Source organism: Perca flavescens, chromosome 21 (genome assembly GCF_004354835.1).
Source record: "Perca flavescens isolate YP-PL-M2 chromosome 21, PFLA_1.0, whole genome shotgun sequence".
NCBI classification, from domain to species: Eukaryota; Metazoa; Chordata; class Actinopteri; order Perciformes; family Percidae; genus Perca; species Perca flavescens.
In genome coordinates this window covers 23,846,458-23,863,667 of record NC_041351.1, presented here as the reverse complement: position 1 = coordinate 23,863,667, position 17,210 = coordinate 23,846,458, and positions in this window count along the sequence as shown.

Sequence of the window (17,210 nt, the reverse complement as noted above, 5' to 3'; positions counted from 1 at the left end):
GTTTTAATCACACTATTGACCATTTCCTTTAGACTGTTTTAAACTAAACAACATGAATTTCTTATTCAAGTGCTTTAAACAAACATTTTACAACAATGCCGTACTTCAATACAACTGTAAGGTACTTTTAATTGAGTATTTCCATTTTTTCCTACTTGCCTATTGTACGTTTTACTTATCTTTTTTTATAGCTTTAGTTACTTTGCATATTCATATTAATTATACAAAAGATTATGAATAATCTATGATGTATTAATAAAGTGGATAAAGATGAGACTTATTGATCCGGTGAAATTCACAAGCTAGCTGCCAAGTCCAACTTCCGCTGTTATTTTGGTGAAAGTAACTCAGAAGCAACGCAAAAGTAGTCTAACGCATTACAATTCAGAGACAGTCATATTGTAATATAACTAATTACTCTCAAATTACAGTAACTAGTAATCTATAATGTATTACATTTTGGAAGTAACTTGCCCAACACTGCCTATCAGCCACACTACATGTGTTCGGTGCAGAATAAGCCTTTAAATCAGACAAATGGCAATTAAAATCTCTGCAATTCAAAAACAATAAAAAGTTTATATGAAACGTCATTCATGTTGAGTCGATTCAGAACCAATCAGCTGTTAGATCAGCTGAGAGCCAGGCGTTTCCCAGCATGCCCTGGGTCCACCTGGGTCTTGCAGTCGGTGAAAAACAACTGCGCTGCATGCCTCTCAAAACTGCGGCTGCCTTGATCCCATGAGGTTATCGTTGCCAATGTATGCATGATGTTAGAGCAAGACGGGACCAAGTCTGACACAATCTAACCGGCATGCATTGGCCGGTGATTGCCGGTGATTGATTCTGCGCCGGCCTGGCTCATCTCGAACGGGTCGACTGTTCCATTTATTTAAAAATAGACGATTAAGCAGGTGATGCTTTAGGGGTGTGGCTACGTCAACCTGTCAATCAGGACAGAGGCTTAGCAATGCTAACCATGGCACTGTGTACATCAAAAAAGCTGTGAACTTATTTGAAGTGTTGTAGCTTGAACTTTGACCCTCTCACTGTGTGTTTTCATTTCATCAAATAAGAAATGTTTTTGTCGCCTAAAGATGTCTTGTTAAGTGTTGTGCCAACCAAGCTAGCCAGCTATATATATTACATGTTAAAACATTATACACAATTAAAATTACAAAAAAAAAAAAAGTTCAGACAGGTCACCTGTCTAAAAAGGTAGATTTTTAACTGATGTGTAAAAGAATCATAGATACAGCCGTCCGTAACGGTGGAGGCAGAGCATTCCAAAGTCTCTTTAATACAATAAAATCATTATATGTACATGGATCAATCAGAATTCTGAAAAATGTGACAGTATGGCAGAACACAGCCAGCAGTGTTGAGGGAAAAACTTGATACGTTTCATTATTTCTCTGCCTCTATTCTATTCCAAACAGGATATACGACATGCCCAAAACAATGAAGATAATGGAATAGCCACAAGACATGGCTGGCACATGTGTTGAGGCTTCACCTGGCAAGAAAAAAATATATAATAATAATTATATAACATGTGGATTAAATCAAATTTGTCCTGGATGTGCAAACACAACTTTGAACTTATAGAAATGGATAATAATCATTCACACAAACATTCACTCACATAAAAAAATTTAAAATTGTAAAATACTTTAAGACACCGGAAGCTACTCACCATCATTGGGGTTCTCTATGATGCTCTCATTGAGCTGCATAACTTGTACTTCTATAGGAGATGATGTAGCATGACCGCAGTCTGTGCTTATGTTAGCGGTGTAATTTTCCTTTTTCATGACACTTGAGATGGTGAGCGACACATATTTGGCATTATCCCATTCACAGTTGTATTGCATCAAGCCACATTGTATGCTGCCATGGGCGTTATTCCAAGAATAATTTAAACTTTTACAGTTCGAATTAACTATGGAATATATTATAGTGCAGTTTAGTGTCGCCATTTCTCCAGCTTTAACTTCCACTGTTTTGTTGCACTTCAGTGTCACTGCTGGATGGAAAAAGGGGCAATAAATGATATGATTTCCTTTTTTTTTACTTCATTATGTATTAACAATATACAACATATTTGTTTCTGGTTAAAATCAATATGAAATACCTTCATCTGATGAGGCTCTGTTTTGTACAAAACTGGCAGCATAGAGCAGAGTCAGATACAACCACAGGGAGGACATCTTGGAAGTTGATCTGTCTTCAGAAACTAAAAGAAGGGAGAAAAAAAACATATGGGGATATTTCACAGTTTCTCTCGATTGCTAAGATACAATTCTTGAAACCCTCACCCATTTTCTCAAAACTTTACAGTTTTTCTCAATTGCTAAAACACTAAACCCTATTGTCTGAACCAAATGCTCATTTGCCTGAACCCACTGATTGAATCAATCACTCTTTTGGCATAACCATAAGCACTTTTCACCTGTTTAGACACAACTTGCCAACACATTTTCATTGTGATGCACCCGTGCTGCATAATGGTGAGCACAGGTGACAAAAGTCAAACACAATTAAAGCACATGTGTCACCACTTGAACACAACAACTCAAAATTGATCACACTTGTGGCTAATGATGTGAGGGAACATACAGTATAAGCCAGTTCAGAGAGCACTGGTTTGTGAGGCCCTACAATGGAAGGAAATCTGAGAGGAAGAGTTTGTGTGAGACGAGGTCGAGGTGGTTGGCAAAGACAAAGAACAGTAATATCTGATGAAATCAGAGCTGTGATTGACCATGTTCTTGTCCATGGTATGAGCATGAGGGAGGCTGGACAAAGGGTACAACCAAACATCAGTAGATTCACTGTGTCCACCATAATCCGAAGATTTAGAGAAGAGAACAGGTAATTACCTTTTTTTTACATTATAATACAGTATATAAATGTTGACAGCAATTACTGTATGACATACTATATACTGTACCACAGTATACTGTAAGTAAATATATGTTTCAGTACATCACTGTACCAATGTACCGTAGTATTGTAATGGAGGGTTGGTCTAACTGTTTGTAGGCCTAGTATTCCATGTATATTTTTTGTAACTCCATGTTCTCTTTTTGTAGAATTGAAAGACCCTAATTGTTGATATGGTCCGTGAGAACAATGCCATTAAACTGAGTGAAATTCAGCAGAAGATCATTGAGGACCATGTAAATTTTGAGGGTATCAACAGTGTCAGCCTCTCTACTGTTGATCGTGTCCTCAAGCACAACAGACTGCACATGAAACAGCTATACAGAGTGCCCTTTGATCTCAACTCAGACAGAGTCAAAGAGCAAAGATTCCAGTATGTACAGGTTGGCATATATCCAGACACATTCAATGTTGATTACTCTAAGTAGTGATTTACTGTAGTGGCCTAAATCATTTTTTCCGTATCGCTTACAAAACTATATTTATTTCTACAGAGGGTTTTTCAACTGGATGCAATGGAAAGACCCCATGAATACATCTATATGGATGAAGCTGGGTTTAATCTCACCAAAAGGAAAAGGAGAGGCCGTAATGTGACTGGCCATCGGGCCATTGTTGGTGTTCCTGGGCAGTGTGGTGGCAATGTTACATTATGTGCTGCCATCAGCAATCATGGGGTTGTCCACAATCATGCCAACCTGGAGCCCTACAACACTCACCAGCTCCTCATTTTCCTTAATCACATGCAAGATGCTCTGTTAGGGCAGCAGGATGAGCATCCCATCTATGTTGTTGTTGTTTGGGACAATGTGAGTTTTCACAGAGCCCTCCAGGTTAGAGAGTGGTTCAATATGAACCAAGGTTGTATCAATCTTTGCCTTCCACCGTACTCCCCTTTCCTCATGGCGGTGGAAGGTATATGAACGCCAACCTTACACCAGGGTAAATCTCCTGCAAGCCATGGGACTTGTGGTGACATAGGTGTGGAGGCATGCCAAGCCTGGATACGGCATGCCAGGGTTTTTTTCCCCCGTTTTTTTTTTTGTTTTTTTTGTTTTGCAACATGCATTTAGCCTACAGTGAACAATAAACATTTATTTCTCCAGCTTCATGTCCTGAGCATTGTGTTTTCTATTTTTCTACGTAGTGTTTAGTGACTGTTCAGTAGTGTTTTTAATTTTGATTGACTCGGGGCACGATTTGACAACATAGTTCAGTTTTGAGCACAGATTGAACTGTTTTGAGGTGAAAGTTTGGTTTTGCAAGAAGAGTCTGAGGTTTTGTGAATGTAGCTTGAAAATTGGGTTTTGTGTTCACCGTTTAGAGAAAAGGAGAGCAGCTTTCAAGAAATGTGTCTTAGCAATTGAGAAACTGTAAACACAAAAACCAAATTTTCAAACTATATTCACAAAACACCTGACTCTGCTGGCAAAATCAAACAATGTTCTCAGATCTGACACACAGCCAGTCAATAACTCAACACTACAGAGCATTCATTAGACATTACCTCAAAACAATTTGAGAACACTGTCCAGGGCATGTAGTTACAGAAAAAAAGACTGTAATTCATGTAGTACAGTAACACACATTTTGCAATGAAAACAAAAAAGTCACAATTTATAAAGTGAATATCTTGTACACTGCAAGTAGTGCAAATACTACAATATTGAATGTCTGTATATTACTGTACTGTAGGCACTTGTAGAACAATACAGTAGTCCAACTGCAAAAGGTCAAAGAACAAAGACAAAAAAATGAAAGCAAATGACAGTACACTAAAAAGTATTGCTCCTGTGCACTTTGAACTAGCTCATATTCTCTATGATTGGTTTGATTACCTCAGTAGAGATATGTTTGTGCAATTTTGAGTCGTTGTGTGTAACCGATGACAACTGTGTTGTAGTTGTGTTTAACTTTTGCTGCCCGTGTTAACCATTTTGCAACACAAGTGCATCACAGTGTGAAATGTGTTTTAGCGAGTGACAATGTGTTTAGAGTTTTGCCAAAAGAGAGATTGATTCGACAAATTTGTTTAGGTCGCTAGGCATTTGGATCATAGAATGGGGTCTAATAGTGTTTTAGCAATTCAGAAAATTTTTAATGGAGGGACCCTGTACTGTCTCTGAGCGAGGCTTACCTAATGTCATACTGAGTTAAAGATCGAGGAAACGGTCAGGTAAATAACTTTTAGATTGGTTCATTTTAATCCGCCTGTCTTTATTGTAATATTTGTTCAAATAACCTACAATATTCTTGAGCACTTTAAATTAGTTTATGACATCTTACAAACATGTCACCTTGCTTCCTTGCACCTTTCTGATAAAAATATTTATTTTTTGGGTCATATGCTTATCTGCATTCTTGCTGGGAGGTAGACCGATCTGTCTGACTTTTTTTTGCACTTTACAGATGAGGTCATTCTCGGCCCAGACAGGATGGTGTTGATTACAGAGCAGTTTGGATAAGGACCAATTCAACTATTTCTTTTTTGTTATACCAACATTTCATTCTCATTGTTTGGTATCAATTTTTAATAAAGCCCAAATTTGTCCTGCATTAAGGAACTAATGCTGCTTTAGGCATAGTAAGTTTCTATATCACGCAATCAGTGGTTTCCACAGAAGCAGGCTGGACTTTGATCCTAAACCATGCAGACTCCACACCCTCACAAACAAAAATGCAATCTCAAAGTAGTATAAAACATAATAATATAATAAAATAATATCTCAAAGTGTTGACAGAGCAGAAACAAAATGACCTCCACACATATCCTCCACACATCTGAGTCATGGATTCCTCATGAAGGCATCCGTTTCCAGTTAATAACAGACCACTTTAATCCTGCCTTCCTGCCTATATATATTTTTTTAACAATGTCTTTTATTGATTTTTATTGCATTACATTACATTACCACCTTTGTTAAACAAGTGGAGGTTTGGGCACCTGATTAGCTCACCTGGTAGAGCACGCACCCATATATAGAGGATTACTCCTCAACATAGTGGCTGCAGGTTCGACTCTGACCTGTGGCCCTTTGCTGCATGTCATTCCCCCTCTCTCTCTCCGTTCATGTCTTCAGCTGTCCTATACAAATAAAAGCCTAAAAATTAGAGATGGTCCGATACCGATACCAGTATCGGTATCGGCTCCGATACTGCCTAAAACGCTGGTATCGGTATCGGGAAGTACTGGAGTTTACGCACCGATCCGATACCACGTAATAAAGCCCTAAAGAAAATCTATGTTAAAGTAGTTTATTTATGTTGTTTTTCCGTTATAACTGACAACAAACTGGAGAATAAAAGAAAGTTCTGGGGCATTCATGGTTTGTGTTTGTTAATGTTTCACAAAGAGTTTAACCTGAGCCAGACAGACAACAGAGATAGAAATCATATCACATCCATACAGGGATAGTAGTATACAGTTGTTAAAACATAATAAAATATATGACGCACTGGTATTGGATCGGTACTCGGTATCGGCCGTTACACAAGTTCAGGTATCGGAATTGGTATCGGGAAGCAAAAAATGGTATCGGGCCATCTCTACTAAAAATGCCCCCCCCCCCCAAAGGAAAGGTTCCAGGGATGGAGGTTATTGAGATGTGGCCTGTACTTTGTTCTGTGCACATTATTTAAGGATATATGATCCACTCGTCAATATGAGATTGCCAGTCTCTGTCTGACACAAGACCAGTGGTGGAAAGTAAGTCACAGTTTTATAGGGCTGCAACTAACGTTTATTTTAAGATAAGATAAGATAAGATATACTTTATTGTCCCCGAAGGGAAATTAGTTTTGGACTCTGTCCATTCTGCAGCTTTACAAAGACAACACACAATACAGAAAATAAGCATCTCTCAACACATACTCTCTTGCAACACAAAACACGCTCTCATATACATTAGAGAGGTACCTATATAGTAAGCACATTAATTGAACAACTCTGTCTGCTGCATTCTTAAGTGTAGCACAGCCCTTGCACAGTGAGATATTGCACAACTAACATATTGCCCTACCCCAATAGCCTACGTCATTGTACAATGTTTTTATAGTAGATTCATATGTTGATTATTTTCCTGTTTAATTAATGGGTTGAATGTACATATATACATATTGTAATAGTTACTCATTCATTAGATTCATTTTTGTAGCTTGAATGAGAAGTCTGCAGCAGCTAATCCCATGAAGGAATGAGCACTTTTAAACAGAGCTGAGAAAAAAAAACTACATATGTATAAGTAGCAAATTAGTAGCCAAAAGGCTAAATTATAATTCAATTAAAAGGTGAGATCATTTAGACTCACACTGATGAATCGATTAATATTTGCCAACTCATTGATTCATTTTTACAGCTGTACAATTTGAGGTGTTGCAACAAATTTTACACACTAAACATGTGAAAACCATAGTAATACATTATACCTGACCAGGCATAGGGGCTGCTTTGATGGGGGTATTGTGAAAATATTGTGGAGGAGCTCAACTAATGCAACAAAACAACTCCAAATACAATTAGACATAGGTGTGATGCTGATCTTGAATGTATTGTCACACACCTCAGTAAGTTGGATTTTAAACCTCAAAGCCATGAGTTGTCATTAAGAGTGCAAATAAAACTAGTTGTGACGGTTTAGATGAAAATATTAAATGTAGCTTGAACTGTAGTTAAAAGTAGTGAGTACACATTTGAACGAATCAGCCAAAAATAATGGATACAACTGTTGAAATAAGACCTAAAATACATTGCTGATTACATGTTAAAACATCAATATAATAGTCCAATCATTTATCCAATTTTAGTATATTTGGCGTATGTACTTTTACTTAAATATGTTGCATGGAGGACTTTTATTTTTTTGCTTTTTAAACACACATGTTGTATCGCTACTTTACATGTAAAATGTAAATAAAACGTAATCACATCTTCAACTACAACTAGACTTAACGCAGCCTGTCAGCTAACTCTGCATGTTAACCTATTCTGATCGATTGCACCATCACCCATTATAACATAAATTAGCTTTTGAGTTGCACATTAACTGCTTCAATTGCAGAACATCAAACAAACGCACCATGGCACACACTTATATCATTATAAACAGAAAAAGAGAGGTGCTTACCTCAAGAGTGCTTCTTTCCGATGGGAGCGTTGAATGATTAAATTGAACAACACAGCTAAAAGCAAACTAACTTCCAACCCACGCTCCACCCCTGGGGAGATTTTATTGTTGTGGTTTCGAAACTTAACCCATTCCTGCAGAGATTGAATGATTAAAGGGAGGTGAAGGAAAAGTGAAAGCGATGAACGAAGAGATCAAGGACGGGTAAGAATGTTGCTCCCAAATAGGATCACTGGATGGACAGTATGATATGTAAATCACTTTTTTTACACTTTGGAATTGAACATAAGACTTCTTACTGGCATCTTAGTGTCTGCATTGTATAAGCAGCCCTTTGTTTTTTACCCAGAGACCCAGAGGAGCGGTTCTTTTCCATTACAGTTTTTCTCGATTGCTTAAACACATTTCTTGAAACTATACCTCATATTCTCAAAACAGTAAACAAACACCCATAACGTCTCACCCAATTCACCAAACATCCTATTTTCAGGTGAAAATGAAGCACTATATCAAAACCATTAACTCTTGATGAAAAACCAAACTTTGACCTCAGACGGGACACACAAGCCGTCACAACATACACACTAAAACTTAGTTTTACACACTGGTGTAATAAATTCAAAACAACATTTCCAAAACTGTTAAGTTATGTTGCCACAAACCTTTTCAGGTGAACACAAGACACAACCAATGGTTACATTGGCACATTTTATTCATTACTGTATTACAGTACTACACAGTAAAAAAAAAAAACTAATTCTGCATTATTCTGCATCAGCATCCCGTCTTTGCTCTGGGTCAGGCCAGAGAATCTCGTCCACATAACAGGCTATATTGGCCGCAGCCAGGCAGCGGGGGTAAAATCCTCTTGCATGCCTGATCCACCCCTGGCACGCATCTACTGATATGTCTAGGCAGGCTTCTTCCATGGCCTGAAGGAGGTGAACACGCATATAAGGTTCTCGGTCATACACTTTCCACCGCCATGCCGAAAAAAACTCCTCTATTGGGTTAAGAAATGGAGAGTATGCAGGCAGAAAGAGGTTGGAAAATATTGGGTTATTGGTAAACCAGTCACGAACCAGGGCAGCGCGATGGAAGCCGACGTTATCCCAAACAACAACATAGTGAGGGTGCTCTGGTTGTGCTGGTTCCCTGTGGTCCAGCTGGAACATATGCTCTCTTAGACAGTCAAGGAATGCAAGAAGGAGCATAGTATTGTAGTACAGGGTCCTAGACTGGCATGGCGGTGGAGTACCCCTCGTTGGCTGATGGCTGCGCACATCGTGACATTCCCTCCACGCTGACCAGGGACATTTACAATAGCCCGATGGCCGATTATATTACTCCCCCTTCTCCTTCTCCTTCTTTTGGTGAGGTTGAAACCAGCCTCATCCACAAAGATAATTTCAGGTGGAACAGGCAAGCCTTCAATCTCAAAAATTCTCTGCAAAACACATCAAAACACAATAGAGCATATCACTACCCTGAAGCACAGTTCAAGAGGGCACAAATGGCAGCATAGACTGCTATACTGTGATGGTGCACAATACTTCATACAATATCAAAAGTCATACCTGAACATATTCCACTCGTTGGTCTTTTACCCTGTCAGAGTTTAGTTCAAAAGGGACGCGGTACACCTGTTTCATCCGGAACCGATGCTTTCGGAGGATGCGATCAATTGTGGAAAGGCTGATGGAATTTATTCCTTAAAAATGATCATTATCCTCAATCACTCTCCTTTGAATCTCTCGCAGGCAGATTACATTATTGGCAATGACCAGGTTTACAAGCTCCCTCTCTTGCTCCTCTGACAAAAGCCTTAGCCTCCCACCACCAGATGGTCGTCTCTGTATCCTACAAAAATAGAAGCACACATTTTAGTATTTAGTATTTAGTATTTTTTAGTATTTTTTTAATATTTAGTATTACAGAAGCATAGTACAACAGTGTATGTGATGTCAAAGCACAGAGTACAGCACTCAAAAGTTACTGTACAGAGCAGTCGTACTGTAAGTACACCTACCTGTTTTCCTCCCTGAAGGTTCTGATGATGGAGGCGACGGTGAAGCGACTCGAATTAGGCTGGACTCGTTGCCCAGCCTCCCTCATGGTCATACCATGGACAAGAACATGGTCCACTAAAGTGGCTCGAATTTCATCCGAGACGGCTTGTCTCCTTGCCCTTACTCCTCCTCCACCTCGTCTTTCACCACGTCCTCCTCTTCTACCTCGTCCTTCACCACGTCTTCCTCCTCTCCCTCCTCGCCTTCCTCCTTCACCACGTCCTCGTCCTCCTCCTCCTTCTCCTTCTCCTTCACCATGTCTTCCTCCTATCCCTCCTCACCTTCCTCCTTCACCACGTCCTCGTCCTCCTCCTTCTCCTTCTCCTCCTCCTCCTCCTCCTCCTCCTCGACCATGTCCTCCTCCTCGACCATGTCCTCTTCCTCTTCCTCTTCCTCTTCCTCTCCCTCTCCCTCTTCCTCTTCCTCTCCCTCTCCCTCTCCCTCCTCAACCGTCATTTCTCTGTGGATCCATTGTTCAAAACTCAATGAACTGACTCTGACCATTTTATCTATCTGTTGAAAGATTGGTGAAAGATTCTGATTGGTGTGTGATCAATTTTGACTCGTAGTGTTTCCACCCGGGTTATTGTGTGCTAATTGAGCTTCAGCTGTGCTGACTTGAGTGAGCAAAATTGAATGCTGTGCTTTCTAAATGACAACATGGTGTAGGCAATGAGAAATTTGTGTGTAGAGTTTTGCAGTAACAGTTCAACAAATCTGACTCATGTGTCAAAATCAGGGAATAGTGTTTATAGTTTAGTGAAATGGGTGTGCTTTTTGAAAAATGGCGTTATGGTTTTGAACTTTTAGTTCAAAAGCCTGGTTATAGTGTTTAAGCAATTGAGAAAAACTGTAGTAACAACAAAGAGAGGCGAGAAGAGGGCCTGCAGCTAAGAATTATTTTCATTGTCGTCATTAGTTATAGGTAGATATTGTCTCGATTAATGGATTAGTTGTCAGAAGATGTCATTCGGTGTTACCCAAAACCCAAGATGATGTCCCTTAAATGCCTTGTTTTGTCCACATCTTAAATAAAATAAAAAATAATGGGATTAATGGGTTATCAAAATATTTTAATGGTTACTAATCGATTAATTCAATTTAATTTAATTCATTAATCTTTGTAGTTTTAATGAGAAGTCTGCAACAGGTAATCCCAATGACCAATTTTAAGTAGAGCTGAGAAAAAAAACTACATAATGTATGATGAGCAAAATTAGTAGCCAAAAGGCTAAATTATAATTCAATTAAAAGCTGAGATCTCTTGCTGTGTTGGTCAGATAAGATTGATCATATTACTGAGATACTAACAATAAAAAATTGATTCATGGAGTGTCTGCTGGATGTCTGCCAACTTTCAGTTGATGCAAACAACAAGTCTTGTCACCCTCTCCGGTTCGTCAAGACTTACTCTGCTTAACACGACACCTTTTCCATTTCCCTTTGTGTATGGGTAATCAAACCTGATTCATCATGTTAGTTAACTGTTTGAGGTTGGAAGGTTTCCCCCCATTCCAGTTTTTATGCCAAGCTAGGCTGATTCACTCCTGGCTCCAGCTCCGCACCCTCTCCAAAACGTTGACCTATTCCTTTCAAATTTTCTTTTTAATATTGTGTGTGAACCTTTAGTAAATTGCTTTTTTTGTTCGACCACCAATCCAAAATCCAAAGATATTCAATCACCAATGATAGAAAAAAAGAGATGCAGCACGTGCTTACAATTTGAGAAGCTGGAACCGGCATGTTCACCAATTTTGAATTTAAAAAAAATCATAACACTTTACATAAGAGTGACATGACACTGTCATGAACACATGAACCCTAACTCTAACTCTAATTCTAACCCTAACTTGTCATGACAAAAACCGAATGACACTTAGGGCCCTATTTTAACGACCTGAAACGCAAGTATCAAACGTGAAACGCAAGTAGCTTTGTGGGGCGGATCTCGGGCGCTGTTGCTATTATACCGGCGGGATAAATGACTCTTGCGCCCGACGCAAATCTAAAATGGGTTGATCTGAAGTAGCTAGGTGTGGTTTGGGCGTAACGTGCAATAAACCAATCAGAGCATCATCTCACATTCCCTTTAAGAGCAGGCGCGCTTGTTCCATGGCGGATTGCTATTATAACGGTGGATTTGCCTGGCGCACCCCAGCGGGAGCTGTCCGTGATGCGGCAAAGTAATAATTGCCCGTCTTGGCCGGGTGGCGATGTTGCTGCGGCCTCTCGGGCGCATCTCCTCAAGTCTGGAGAGGATTGCTGCAGCCATGGAGCGTTGGCCTCCAAACGCACCACCTGCACATGTTGTGCCCCTTCATCCCCCCACTCCATCTCCGTCCACCCGCTCCATCAGGAGCACATCGCGCATTACTCCCGGACCAGATCCTGCCGTAGTTCAACATCACGTCTCCTTAAGTCCTCTAATATTTCCTCATTTATGTCATCAACACATCCATGATTCATGGAAATGTTGTGTAAAACATGACAAGCCACAAAGAATGCTGCAACTTTTTGAGGACTGTGCTGTAAAGTGCCTCCTGACCGATCCAAACACCTGAAGCGTATGGAGTTATATTAGTATCTTTATTCAAGAGCGCATTCTTTCAATTTGAGAGCATTTTTCACTGATATTACGTTCAGATTTTGTAATAATTTCCCTCAAAACCTTGCTCTCACACTCAAATGGTCATGCTCGCGCTTGGATTTGCTCTGCTTGTGCTCCAACTTTGTGCTCGGACTCAGATATGTTGTTCTGTGGACAGATTTCCTGCTCTCAGCTTTGAACCTTCTGAATTAAAATAAAGATAAGATAAGCCTAGTGTTCACAAGAGGGATAATTCAGGTATTGCATCACAAGTTATAAAATAATTGAATAGGAGGTGTATATATAACTAGTAGAAAATAAATTAACTAAACAAGAGCAATTAAGGCAAAGTTATGAGGTAGTAGCAAGCTAAAGTGACGTATAATCAATAGCAGTGAGTCACATCAACAGTGTACACCAGAATAATATATACTGTGATTAAGTAATGATACTTAGTGTTGTCTGTAGACTACTAATATAACAAAACCGAAAAATAATATAGTGTACGATGCAGTATGGAGAACAACCGAGTCCCATATGACCCCAAGAGACTTTAATTGCAGCTGTTGATGATGTTGCAGATGGTTGTAGTCTGTAGCCAGTCATACAGTAGGTAGATCTGGAGCAGCAGGATGACTTCTAGCTTTCATGGGCTGGTGATAAGACTCTGCTGATATGATGCAGCATTGGTCGAGCCCTTCATTCTCAACTGGACGAAAAGAAAATGCTTGTTTTTTCTGTTCAGTTTGCTTTGTATTCATTAAAAAAAAACTGATATTTAAGGAGCAAATTATTCTAGATCTGTTTTTATTATAGTGATTACATTGTACTTAACATTACAACGTTTTATACAGACTGATATGAATCCATCATTTTCAAATTAATGTTATATGAAGAAATGAAGACTAAATTCTGATAAACAACACACAGCAGTGATGCAAAAACAAACACGAACAATCCAGTTTCTGGTGTTCTTTCAGTTATATTACAGTTTAGGTTTTACTATTGGCTCTAACTTTAAATTAGCAAAATCTCCAGGAAGGAGAGGTTAACCAAACGAGGAAAAATACACATACTGTCGGTCATATGTTGTTCAATCTAGCTAAACTATGAAGAAAATCTATTTGTTTACGGACATCAAGCTAGGCTGTATGCTAGCATGTCTGAAATTAGCCAAATCCCCAGGAACATGGTTAACCAAACGAGGACAAATTACAAAGTGGGGTCATTAAATACCAGTTGTAAATACACACATACTGTCCGTCATATGTCGTTCAATCTAGCTAGCTAAACTACTGATTTAAAGAAAAGCTATTTGTTTACAGACATCAAGCTAGGCTAGCGCCATATGCTATGTGCTTAATTTATGTTACTCACCCTCATAGTTGTGTAGCTACGTAACTTGATATGTCCCACTTCAAAGCTTTCTCCCGTTTCCTGGTGGGTGCAGGTGAAAGGCCGTCGACCATTCTGTGCACATTATTGACATATACTAATAATAAAGCGATGGACGGCGAGGTTAAATAAACTTGGGTTACAGACCCATGGTTACATAGGAGCCGGGCCGCAACGGATGTTCTCACATAAAACGAACGCACCCTCAACGGGGCAGGGATCATTTCATTGGTCAACACTACACCTGGCATTCTATTGGTTGTGGAATTTTGATAGTGTTGTAACGCAGAAAAATCCAAGCGCGCAGGAGAGATCCGAGAGCAGCAGATTTGGCCCAGCGCAGAATCAGGCTGAGTGCGAGGAGAAGGTTCAAAGCTGAGAGCAGGAAATCTGTCCACAGAACAACATATCTGAGTCCGAGCACAAAGTTGGAGCACAAGCAGAGCAAATCCAAGCGCGAGCATGACCATTTGAGTGTGAGAGCAAGGTTTTGAGGGGAATTATTACAAAATCTGAACGTAATATCAGTGAAAAATGCTCTCAAATTGAAAGAATGCGCACTTGAATAAAGATACTAATATAACTCCATAGAAGCGCATTTTCAGTAATATTTTTGTCCTTAAGTATGTTTTGCAAAAATGGGATCTGCTGCGTCCGTTTAGATGAGAGAAGTGTATGCGCGTTGTGCGCACACTACATTATGGCCAAGCATGCGCCCCTAAAATAGCATCTGAATAACGCGCCACTGACTTTACACCAGGTTTTTCCTGGTCAGTGGTGGAATTGTTTTCTGAAACTGCAAAATAGCACCAGGTAACGTTTGTGCCTGAACACGCCTCCTCTTTTCGCTGAACTGCCCCCGGGAGCGCAAATACATTCCCTAATTTACCGACGTGTGTCTGTGGAGGGAAAAGTCCGCTGTGCGTCGGGTGCAAAGTAGGAATGATACATTCATCAGTGTACAAAGGCAACTGTGCTGAATGCAAGATAGGGCAGAAGCGTTATGTCATAAATGTTTATGACTTCTTTATGACTCGTTCATGACAGTGTCACATCACTCTTATGTAGATAAGTGTAACCAAAAATGTAAAGCAAATTGATTATTAAAATTGTTGATTCAGTATTTTTTTCGATCAACAAACTGATTGATTATTTTAGCGCTACACACACTGTACACATACAGCACCTTTGAAGGTTTAATCCAGTCAAAAGACAAAAACAAATGTACTCACGTTTTGAGATATGTAAATAGTTTTGGTTCATTTAGCTAAGGTTGTAACCAAATACAATGAACATTTGTGGAGCACACAGCTTTGGAAAAAAACACTGGACAATCCACAGACCTCCATTTCAGACATTTTCATTAGAACTTTAAGATTAAAAACTCTTAAGTGTGTTTTATGGATTACCAGCATGCAGCGGCACAAATGTTTTAACGTTTAAAACTTTTAACTCTACAGGAGGCAGAGGCTCGTTAAGTGAACAATGACATCATCCACAGAGGCATTTAAATGAGACTTTGTTTGTCAGAATATTTTAGTGCCCAACATGTGACATGTATGTTTGACCGTGTCAAACAAAGAACAAAAACATATAACTTAAAAATACTATGTTGTGGAATGGGAACAAAGTGATAAAACAAATTAAATCCTCTTGTACCATTAAAAAAATGACCGTGAGTCTTCACTGGGACGGATAAACCAAACACTGAAACACGCTGATAGTTTACACATAAGCAAACACTCACTTAGTGTTATTGAAAAGGCCTTTGTGAAACTAAAGCAGCTTTACTTTCCATTGACTGTTAGGATAAGACGATCCCACTGTTGCATAGTTATTATTGATGTGTATGAGAACACATGGTCTTGTCTTTCAGCGAGGAACAGTGGGGACACTTCAAGACAAAGTACAACAACATCTTTCATGATTGGACAGTATGCACAGGTTCCCTTCACGTGTTCCAGTTGTGTCAAAAGCTTCTTGTATGTTTCCTCGGTGGCTTGTTGCTCTTTAAAAAGGCAGGGTTGGTAACTATTTCCTGTATACACTTTTGTATGTATTGTTTGATATTCTCTTTACTCCATAACAGCAAAAAAGAACTTATGGTTTCTGAATAAGGAGTGAAAACGAACAGTCATCTTTAGCTGCTGGGAACCTGTAAAAAAAAACGCCCACCAATCACTGCCTCACGCTCCGCTTGGAATGAACCAATGAAACGCCTCCTTGCCCCGCTGCGCGTTCTCTACCCATCCTGTGTACGAGCCTGAGTTCGCCGCATTGCTAACAGTAGTCATGTTTGTTTTAAATATCCGGTATGATATTAGGTGTTTGCTAGTCTCGCTTTGCCAGACCTTCCTCCACGGCGCTGCGGAGGAGGGTCTGGCTAGTCCACACAGCATTCCAGGATGGGAGAAAAACTTGCTCTGGTTTGATGGCATTTCTTTAAACCAATCAAGCGTCTTGGGCAGTGCAACGCACCAGACAGAGTCATTGTGCCGCTGCAAAATAGCCTCTGGAAGGAACTTATTTTGGTGGAATGTTCAAAAGTTGTTTTAGTTGTGCAACAGAAAATTCTGATTGGACAGATAGTCTAGCTAGCTGTCTGGATTTACCCTGCAGAGATCTGAGGAGCAGTTAACCATAGTCCTCATAAATCCACACACAACACAAAGAAAGGGGAAGGTTACGGACATCCGGGCGGAAAGAGCGTGATCTGGAGGAATTGCCTGCAGTACCGGAGCAATCCCGGAAGTGGAACGTCGTGAATATAGACTAGGTGTTTGCTTACCGGTGAGTGAGACGCAGACCCGTCGCCAGACCTCAGTCTTAAGGGGGGCATATGAAATACATGGGAGGGAACAATTATTATTAGCGTACAGTACGTATATTTATAATAATCATATTCTCTTGTTATACTATTCGTACGTAATCATCACGTTAAACATAACCAACAGCAATATGACCAGGTAGCCTATATAGCCTACAACACATTACATAGAAGCAATGTTATGAATATCCATAAAACACTTGACTATACAACATATTAGATGTAACACCAGAAGCATCTCTCAAACATTGCATTTTAAAGCA